Raw genomic sequence first — 11,052 nt, forward strand, 5'->3', positions numbered from 1 at the left:
CGGACGGTAGTTGTCATAGACAGTCAGACTCGGGAGACTTGTGTACTGGATACGCAGTCGTAGATGACCAAGGCACCATAGAAGCGGAACCGCTAGGCCCACCTCACTCAGCCCAGGTTGCTGAACTGGTCGCCCTAACCAGAGCATGTGAATTGGCTAAGGGCAAATCAGCCAATATCTACACCGATTCTAGATACGCATTCGGGGTAGTCCATGATTTCGGAGCCCTATGGCGCCTCAGAAATTTCATGACGGCAGCTGGTACACCGGTAGCGCATGCAGCTCACATAAAAAGGCTTCTAACAGCGATACAGGAACCCGACAGAGTGGCTGTTATCAAATGTAAAGCACATACATATAGCCAAGACCCAGTATCGCTTGGTAACAGCCGAGCAGACGAAGCAGCTAAGTTAGCAGCTGCTACCCCCAGACAGACAGACACCACACAACTGATGGTATTTAATACCATCAACACACAGAAGTTGTGTGAGATGCAAAATTTGTGTTCCACACAGGAAAAGGCAGTCTGGAAGGCAAAGGGATATGGCCAGGAGTCCTCAGGACTCTGGACGGATGGACATGGTAAACCAGTGGCCCCCAGAGCATATATTCCATGTTTGGCTGAAGCAGCTCACGGGCTGACTCATCTAGGCAAGGAAGGGATGTGCAAGTTGGTAAGAGCATATTGGTGCGCCCCAGGATTCTCCTCTCATGCGAGTAAAAGAGCCATGTCGTGCCTTACCTGTTTGAGAAAGAATATTGGAAAGGCAATACCTACAGAACCATCCCATATCCCACCTGCCGGCGGCCCTTTCCAGGTAATACAGATTGACTTCATTCAATTACCCCCTTGTCGAAATTTGAAATATGTACTTGTTTGTATAGATGTTTTCTCAAATTGGGTCGAAGCATTTCCGGCAGCCACAAATACCGCTATGTTTACTGCTAAGAAAATTGTGCTGGAATTTGTATGTAGATATGGTATCCCTAGAATTATCGAAAGTGATAGGGGTACCCATTTTACAGGTGATGTCTTTCAAGGAATGTGTAAATTGATGGGAATTGATAGCAAGCTGCACACTCCATACCGTCCACAGGCGAGTGCGAAAGTGGAAAGAGTGAACAGCACTATTAAAAATAAACTGAGTAAAGTGATGGCAGAGACAGGATTGACATGGCCAGAAGCTTTACCCATTGTACTGTACAGCATCAGAACCACTCCCAGGTCCCCTCTTAATCTGTCTCCCTTTGAAATCTTGTTTGGTCGACAACCGCATGTTATGATTAACCCTCAGGATGATTTGAAGTGTAACAATGAAGTAACTGTAAAATACTTGATTAACATGAGTAAACAGTTGAGGAATCAAAATGATAATCTGAAGTTAGTGATTCCTGATTTACCAGATAGTAATTGTCATGACATTGAATCTGGGGATTATGTAATGATACGGAATTTTCTACACTCAGGTTGCCTTATTGACAGATGGGAAGGACCATACCAGGTCTTATTGACTAGCACTACAGCATTGAAGGTTGCTGAGAGAGAGACTTGGGTTCATTCGTCCCACTGTAAGAAGGTCGTTGATCCAGAGAAGTCCTGTGATAAGGAACAGACGGTAGAGGTTGTATCACTAGAGTGTCTGTTCCAGGAGGACTAAGGCGGCACCTGAGCATCGAGAACCACAAGATCAAAAGCAGTTGTCGATCCCCTGTTCCCTTTTATTGTTTTTCTCCACTTCCCATCCCCTCTCCCTCAAATTATTTTTCTCCCCTTCTCATTCTTCTTCGTCTCCTCCTAAGATGGACTTGCTTCAAGAGACTGTGATCCGGATTTTTCTGTTGACCATGATGTTGGCCAGAGCAGTCTATTCCGGCGAGAGTACCATGGAGGTCGAGAGAGGTTCTGGAATGGGTTCTGATGATAAAGATGGAGGCGTAGTTTTCCGAGAACAACATAATCAACAAGCAAAGGCGAGTATCAGAAAACGATCCGATAGCATTGACCATAGAAGGAATTGTGAAGGATTGTTAGCTGAAGAAAACTGTATCTGTAGGCTCTGTAACAATGTCATTGAGGATGGGTGCATTAAGAAATGCCAATCCAGTTTTAATATCCATATGGACCGGCATCCATTGAGTGACTATCACTCCTTAGTGGGTAATGTGTTAAACAAAACAGATTGTTGGGTATGCTCTCAAGTACCTCAGGGTCATAGCAAATCAGGGCTAGTACCATTTCCTTTAACGATAGAGGAGGTACTTGAGTTAAATGGTGGGAGACCGGTGGACCGGAGGTTTAATATCTCCAGCCCTCCTAGTTTGAAGCTCCACCAATACCATGTGGATAGGTCCCTACTATGTTTCAACATCTCCAATCCCCGAAAGCCGGGAAATTGGGAAGTGTCATGGAGTAACCACACCATGACCTTTTCGCATAGAGCAGATAGAATGCCTACAGATACAGAGCTTGTACGCCACATAGCCAGTAGAGGAAAATCTTTCCGGTATAGGTATACCTTAGGAAATAGGATTACTAAAGTTGGAGAGGTATCACCAGGATACTGTGCACATATCGTACAACCTGATACGTGTACTAAGCAGATGGAAGAATTAGGGTTAGGAGATTTCACATGGAAGGTGTGTAACATGGTTATGTCCTACTCCATTCCATATGTTCTCCCCGATGATGCATATTTCATATGCGGGAGAAAGGCGTACAAGTGGCTTGCCCCAAACTCTGAAGGATTGTGTTATATTGGAAAAGTACTGCCTGAAGTAATGACTGTATCACATGACAAAATGAAAGACATACACCGTGGTGCCCAAGCTCCTTATACTCACACCCATTACGAGCACGTTGTTAAAAGGCACCTGATAGAGAAGACAGAGCATCCGGCCTCTGATCTGATAAGTGAATCCACCGGGATTCAATTCTTAATCGCGTTAGATTTCACCCGCACCACTAGAGGAGTGCTGAATTATAAATACATTTCTGCGCTCGCCAATTTGTTAGATAATATCACTGAAATGTATGATGACACGTTTAGGTATACTGGAAGAGAACTTCAGGCTTACAAAACAGAACTGGTACAGCATAGAATGGTTCTCAATTACCTCACAGCAGTGACAGGCGGATATTGTGTCACACTGGCAACACAATACGGCGTGAAATGTTGCACATATATTACGAATAGCACCGAGGATCCGGTCGAGGTCATAGACCAAAAGATGGACGATATTCTCCAATTGAAGTGGGAATTTCGCAGGAAACACAATCTCACTCTTGCTGCTGTAGGTAATGAGCTGACTGGTTGGGTGTCATGGTTGAACCCGCGAAATTGGTTTTCTGGTTTAGGAGACTGGGCTCAAGGAGTCATAATGGATGTTGGGAAGTTTCTCCTATGTATCTTAGGTGTTGTCATATCGATTGGATTGATATTTAGATGCGGTCAGGCTTTAATGAAGTGCAATCATCGTACTAGGGTAATGAGTTTAAGGAGTGAGGAAACTGTAATTAACCTGGACTTGATTTATGACCCAAATGTAGAAACAATGATGTGATGAAAATGCGATTTCTACGGTCCGTTTCTTTCACCTGTTTTTCCGTTTTCTCCAAGGTAACAAGACCCACTTGGACGAGGAATTTGATGAGCCGATATACAGACAACAGAGGGATTAAAGAAGAAGTTTGACAACCTGATACACAGATTTTTGATGAACTATGCCATGGATCCCCAGTTTCCCTAGAAATTTTAAAATTACGCTAGCCCAACACTTTTGTAAATCTATGGACATTGACAGCTTTTGCTCGCACCTTATGGGCAAAAGCACAAAGAAGACTGCATTCAACAGACACCAAACAAGACCTCAATCGACGACTGTACATTTACCTGACATAGAATACCACCGCATTTACCGTAATTATGTCTTTTCTTCATTTCTACAACCCTCAGGTAATGACACGCATAGTCGATAGGGAATACAGGCACAGATATCAGCAATCACATATCTCCCCCATTCATGTATCATCAACTAAAATGTGCTCCCCCATTTTGTTACAACCAAAGCCAAAAAGAGCTCGGTAAAGTTTGACAGCCCATCCACAGACCCGTACCACGGGATAAGAAGGAATTCACATGTATACTTCGCAATACCTCGAAGCTTGATTTAAAACACGTACGGCACGATGATACATGACCCCCAAGCACGGATTCATACACACATGCTTCTGCTATCTCACTAGGTCATACCCTTTTCCTACCATCTCCTCTCCTCCCTTACCCAACCATGTAAATGTATTAACCCCTAACATATATTTTTCTCCTTTTGAAATGTTTTCAGGAAGTGGCAGTTATTGTTGACTGCCAAAGGGTGGACTGTCAAAGTCAGAAAAATATCTCTATGCACACTACCATATTTGCACCTCACACAGGTCCGTGCTGCGCATGCGTACGCTCTCCCGTACGTGCGCATACTCACAGTCGCGGGCACCCGCAGGCGCATGGTATGCGTATTTACGGTAGAGTTTATGCGATCGTAGCGTGCGACTCAATCATTACATATTTTCACTATATAATGTATTTTGTAGATCATGGTCCCTTTGATAGATTCTGCAAGTTTGGTTAATATAGAATGTTCATGAACAGAGAAATCCCTCTTTGTTTGATACGAAGGGTCAGACAGGAGTAATACAGTGGTGTTTAGTATCCATCGGAAGAATATTTAATTAGAAATATTCCGGTGTTGGTTTGAAGCAGATCAATCGCTCGTGCGAATAGTTATGGACATAAGAAGTTTATGAACATTTACTTTATTTGCACTTTATTACCCATGCGGCGGGAAACCCAGTTTCCCTCCCACCTGAGCTGTTTGAAATAGTCACAGCCCACCTGTATGAATCAACCTATGACCTTTTGTTATAATGCGAAGCCGAATTCCTGTGTCCAATGAACAATAAGATTGTAGGGACCATTGAATTGCATTGTGTGTGGGGCATAAATAGGCAGGCCGACCATATCCAGTTCACTCTCTTCAACGGTTCTCATTGCTGATAATCGGGAGCTGGATATCGAGGCGCATGCGATCGTTTCCCCTTGTGCGTAAGTGTTTCTCCGCAACTATATTGATCTTCTTGTTATTGTGGGCCAATCTCTCTCAATTTCTCTCTCTCTCTCTCTCCTTCTCTTTCTCACTCATTTTCCCTTAAATTGTATTGTATTGTATTTCCTGTGTAGTTATATGGTTAGGTAGTCTATGTTATATTGTAGTGTATGACTTGTATTGTGTTTAACTCTTTTGCAAGTATAGCATTCATAATATATATTTTAGGCGTTGGACCCTGAGCACGGTATCTGTGTGTTTCTTATAGTATTAAGTATTCTCAGAGCGTCGGTGACGCTCAAACAGCTTTTAAGGTAATAAGGTTATACTGTGTTGCATTTACTCTCTAACATTACACTAAGGTTTTACTGCACAATACACTGTTTATGGTTTAGATACGAAGGTTTAATATAGTGAGCGGCAGCTCCGCTGGTGATCTCCTCGTGGTCCCGAGCGTTCGCTACGCTATAGCGAATCATTACTTTAGTTAACAGCCAATAACGTGCCTGCCTGTGATCTCTTGGCCGTGAGTGAACGTGACGCTTGAGCGTCTCGATCACGGCAAAGCGATTGTTACGCAACTAGCGTACCCTTACGGTACTTCATACGTAGATAGCGTACAGTGTTCTTAGACCTCATAAAGGGTATTATATACGATAAATATTTAGCTTTATCACCAGGATCACAAATTTCAGCTCTCTTGCTGCCAGAAAATACTGTAGACAACACATACAGCGGTTAAAGAAATGTATCAAATATGCAGTATATACTGTACTATAGCCTGTGACAGAATTAGCTTTAGTTTACTAATTGTTTATCCTGTGCTGGTTTGTAAATGTCCCACATACTGTCACATTCTTTTTCTATTCACATGTAAACGACTTTCTTCAATGAACAGGGCTAAACTTAAGGGCCGTACGGACGAGGAGATTTCCCCAGAGATGTGTGCTGAGTGAGAGGGGGGGGGGGGGGGCGGACATGGGGGACAGCTCATTTCACCCAGCGTTGAAATGAGCCACCTGCTAGATTGTGCATGCAGGCCAATCTAGCACCAGCGATAGCGACGCGCGGGCCACGCTGAATTAGCTGAACTTCGCTCCGTGTGTACCCTCCTTAAGTGATTGAAATCTAACAGATATATAATTATTTGTAACATTGGCTATGATAATGAGAGGTCACTGCCAGTGATTCTCATAGGAACCAATCACAGTGTGCCAGTTCCCACCGATCTGTATGCCAGGTCATACTGGCACTAATTAGTAGAGGTAGTATTGTACACTGCCGGGACTGTCCTGGACGTCTTTGTGCACCTGAGTAACCTGCTTTAATGCATGCACACTGCCATAGGGCTGGAGGGGGTGAAGGGATCCCTTTTTCATAACCCAGCCCTTCTTCCTGTAAAAGGAGTAGGTCTCCAGAAACCAACTCCATCTAAATTAGGCTAGGTCCTGCATCCAAACTCATAAAATGTAAAGTTTTTGGACATGCTGAATATTGGGTGGACACCACTGGTTCCACAACAGTTAATGGGTCTGTTAATAAAAACATGCATTTACATGTAAAAACAGGTGTAACGGCCTAAGAATGGATTTAAAGTGATAATAATTTTGAATGCAAAACCAAACTGGTTCTTTCATTTAAAATACTGCTGCTTTAAGTCTAGCAGCTAAACTACTGAATTTGCACCTCTGCCTGCAACTCTCAGGCAGAGCCAGTCCTAGGCAGAGGCAAACTAAGCAATTGCCTAGGGCATTTGGAATGCCATGGGGCACAAGCAGCTTCTACTGATTAAAATGATATGTGGCATTCCTATATTCTGTATGTGACTGTGGCTGTATCTGCACATGAAATGCTATGTTACAGTGTATTCCTGTAAATCACTGTAACGTAGCATTTCATATATATAGATACAGCCACAGCCGTGCACAGAGTATAGGCATGCCACATATCATTTTAATCAGCAGAATCTGCTTGTGCATCCTATCCACGGAACAATGCAAATAAGACACATTTTTGGCAAAAAAGGTGCCCGACTTTAGCAGAGCTGGCCTACAGCTGACTCATGCCAGGTATCTCCTGCTGCATGGCATATTGAGGCAAGATGTATGAGGACACATCAGTATCCAAGCAGAGGCAGAGGTCACAGTGTTAGTGGCCATGTGAGTGCTGTGTACAGATGGGTTGTTTGTGCAATAGTGTTTGGAATATGTGTAACTAAGGGTTATTATGTGTGTCATGTGTATAAATGCATTGTGTGTCGTTATATGTATAAGGCTATTAATAATGTGCAGCATATGTGTAAGGGACATTATGTTTATAAGGGCATTAATAAAGGTTGGCATAATGTGTAAGGCGCATTATGTTTATAAGGACATTAATAAGGTGTGTCATATGTGTAAGGGTGTATTATGTGTATCAAGGCATTACTAATGTGTGGCATTATGTGTATAAGCTGCTGTACTGTGTGGCGTACAGTATAGAAAGGGCACTGCTGTGTGGTCTAATGTGAATAAAGAGCAATATGGTGTGGTGTAATGTGAATAATGGGCACTACTGTGAGGAATAACGTATATAAGGTAAAGTTGTTCTACTGTGTGATGTAACGTGAATTAGGTACACTGTTGCATGATATAATGTGAATAAAGTTGCACTACTATGTGGCGTAATTTGAATTGTGGGTACTAGTGTGTGGCCACTTCCTAGCAAGAACACGCCCCTTTTTGGGCTGTGCGTCAAATGTGTGCACTGTTTTATTTAAAATATAGGGGTTAGGAGCACCAAAATGAGGATTGCTATGGTTGAGGGTGGCTGGAAAGGGGTGAAGGGTCAGAGGCAGAACTAGCGGTGGTGATAAGGGGCATCAGCCAAAATCTTACCTAGGGCATCATATTGTTTAGGGCCGGCTCTGCTCTCAGGCTATAACATTTGGGCCATGGAAATGCTCACTAGGCTGTAGTAACCTACAGCTGTGGTCAAAATGTCAATTACATGGTGAACATTAAGGGCAGGCTTGGGTACTTCTTCTGAGGAAAGGACAATTACGTATTAGTAGAAATATTTGAATTTTTTTTTTAAAATGTGCCTCTGTTTACTTTAGTGATACCTGGCTTTTACCCTGTCACATTCCAACCAATATGACACAATGTAGCAGAGTCTGTGTATACTGTATTTTCTCTACTTACTAAAGCAAAGAAACTGCTAAGAAGATCATTATACAAGCGCCCAGGGCTGCCAAGAGAAATCCTAGGCCCCAGTACAGTAACTTCCCGGGCCCCCTCCTTTCAGGGGGTGTGACCACACCCTGTTAGTTGCATGGCTGCACCACTTTGGGGGCATGTCTAGCACACGCGAAGTACCCACTCACAGGAGCATGACATACCTCCCAGCAGTTGGGACACCAAGTGTTCACTATTAGGATGGTGGTACAGTCACATAAAAGCTGCATTGGTTGCAGAGCGCATTCATTGAACACCATCATTTTGTAAAAGAGGATCTTCTATTGTAATTTTGGGATAAAGGATGCGCTATAGCTTGTAAGTGCAATCACTGCACACACACACACACACACACATACAAACAAACAAACATAAAGTATACGCAGAAATGCCACAGAACTTTTAGATAGATAGATAGATAGATAGATAGATAGATACACACACACACACGTATATACTGTACAGTGTATAGATAGATATTACACACACATACAGGGCAGTAGAGAGTCTGGCTGGGACCAGGTACTTTTCAGGGGCCGTGGCCTATTCACAGGAGGTGTGGTCATGCCACCATGGCCACACTCCAGCCCAGCAGTCATCAGCGTGTGCTGGGCTTAGAAGAAGAGCTGTAGCTGCTGCTGCCAGTTAAGGGGGAGGAGGCTCGGGGCCCCCAACAGGGCCCCTCCATCAGACCTGGGCCCGGGTAATTTGTACCCTCCCCCCCCCCCTCTCTCGGATCCACTGCAAGCGCCACAGAGGTACTTTTAAACTGAAATTTTATAACCAGCGCTTTTCAAAGCTGTTGCATTTATACAAAATTTGGTTGCAGGATTTATATTGTCAACAATATTAAATAAGAAAAAAGAGGCATATTTTGTATTTAATATAATTGCCCCTTTAAATCCAGCAGGCAAAACTGCTGTATATATAAAGGGTTTTGGACAGCACTGCTTAGTAAATGTATCCCTTCTAGTACAGTATATCTTTCTCTATTTTCCTCAAGCACTACACTCAATGGCCCTCATTCCGAGTTGTTCGCTCGCAAGCTGCTTTTAGCAGCATTGCACACGCTAAGCCGCCGCCTACTGGGAGTGAATCTTAGCTTTGCAAAATTGCGAACGAAAGATTCTCAAAATTGCGAATAGAAATTTCTAAGCAGTTTCTGAGTAGCTTGACACTTACTCTGCCACTGCGATCAGTTCAGTCAGTTTCGTTCCTGGTTTGACGTCACAAACACACCCAGCGTTCGCCCAGACACTCCCCCGTTTCTCCAGCCACTCCCGCGTCTTTCCCAGAAACTGCAGCGTTTTTTCACACACTCCCATAAAACGGCCAGTTTCCGCCCAGAAACACCCACTTCCTGTCAATCACACAACGATCACCAGAACGAAGAAAAAACCTCGTAATACCGTGAGTAAAATACCAAACTTCTTAGCAAATTTACTTGGCGCAGCCGCAGTGCGAACATTGCGCATGCGCAGTTTGCGGAAAATCGCTGCGATGCGATGAAAAAGAACGAGCGAACAACTCGGAATGATGGCCAATGTACCCACAATCTCTTTGTTCTAATAATAAGTGAACGACAGTGCCAGAACTCTCAATATAAAAGCTTTCAGTTTACTGTGAGTTGGAGGCCTATGTACCAATCTACACCAATCAGCCTGCTTTTTTATCAACGCTTGAAAATCACCAATCAGTACAATTTAGCACAGGCATGCAGAGAGTCATTCCGAATTTCCGACCCATTCGCACGCAGCGGTTCTTCGCTGCTGTGCAAATGGGTCTGAAATGTGCATGCTCGGCGGACGAATTACGCACGCGCGTCATTGCCTGGTGACAACCGTCGCCGGGCAACGACGCCGCCAGCGACAAATGTGATCGCAGCGGTGATAGCAAGAAGATGGATAGGCGGGAGGCGTTCTGGGGCGGATACTCACCGTTTCCAGCCGTTTTCGGGGAGTGGTAAGAAAACTTAGGCATGTCCAGGCGAACAAAGGGCGGATGTCTGACGTCAAAGCCGGGAACCTGCATCGCTGGATCCGTCGCACAGGGTAAGTAGGTCTAGGGCTAGTATTGTTTTGAGTGAAACTTTTTTAGCATTGCAGGGCTGCACAAGCGTTCGCAGCCCTGCTATGCTAAAATACACTCCCCATAGGCGGAGATTAGTTGATCGCACAAGCATCAAAAAGTTGCTTGGTGCTATGAACTCGGAATGAGGGCCGCAGTGCGGGAGTGATTCTGGCAAACTAGCCTCTACATTTAAATCAGCAAACAATTAAAAGACAAAACCAACCTTTTTTTTAGCTTTGAGTGATGGCCACTTTAAAAATATGGGCAGACTCAACAGAATTGCGCTTATTGCATAAGCCCCAAACATTTCTCCAGAGAATCTGTGGAATACTTCCCAATGATACTGGTTGGCAGCAGTAAGAGGACTCTTACCTCTGACAGTCCTGCTTCACTCTATGCATGCATGAGCCAACTTTTCCAGTTGATAAACTGTATAGTCTGTACACTGTAAGTCCAGATTTTGGCTTCAAGTTGTCCATTCATTAAAAAAAAAAAAAAAAAAAAAAAAGGTTTACAAAAATGAGAAAAAACACCCATTTTAATGTATTTGTCTAGGGAAAAGATACTTTAGTTTAATCATTTTTTATAGTATGTGATAGCGATAGTGATAGGAATACAGTTGATGATACCTGTTTATGTTAATCGGATTGGGATAGATCTCACTGGA

Source organism: Pseudophryne corroboree, chromosome 2, assembly GCF_028390025.1.
Source record: "Pseudophryne corroboree isolate aPseCor3 chromosome 2, aPseCor3.hap2, whole genome shotgun sequence".
Taxonomy (NCBI): Eukaryota; Metazoa; Chordata; class Amphibia; order Anura; family Myobatrachidae; genus Pseudophryne; species Pseudophryne corroboree.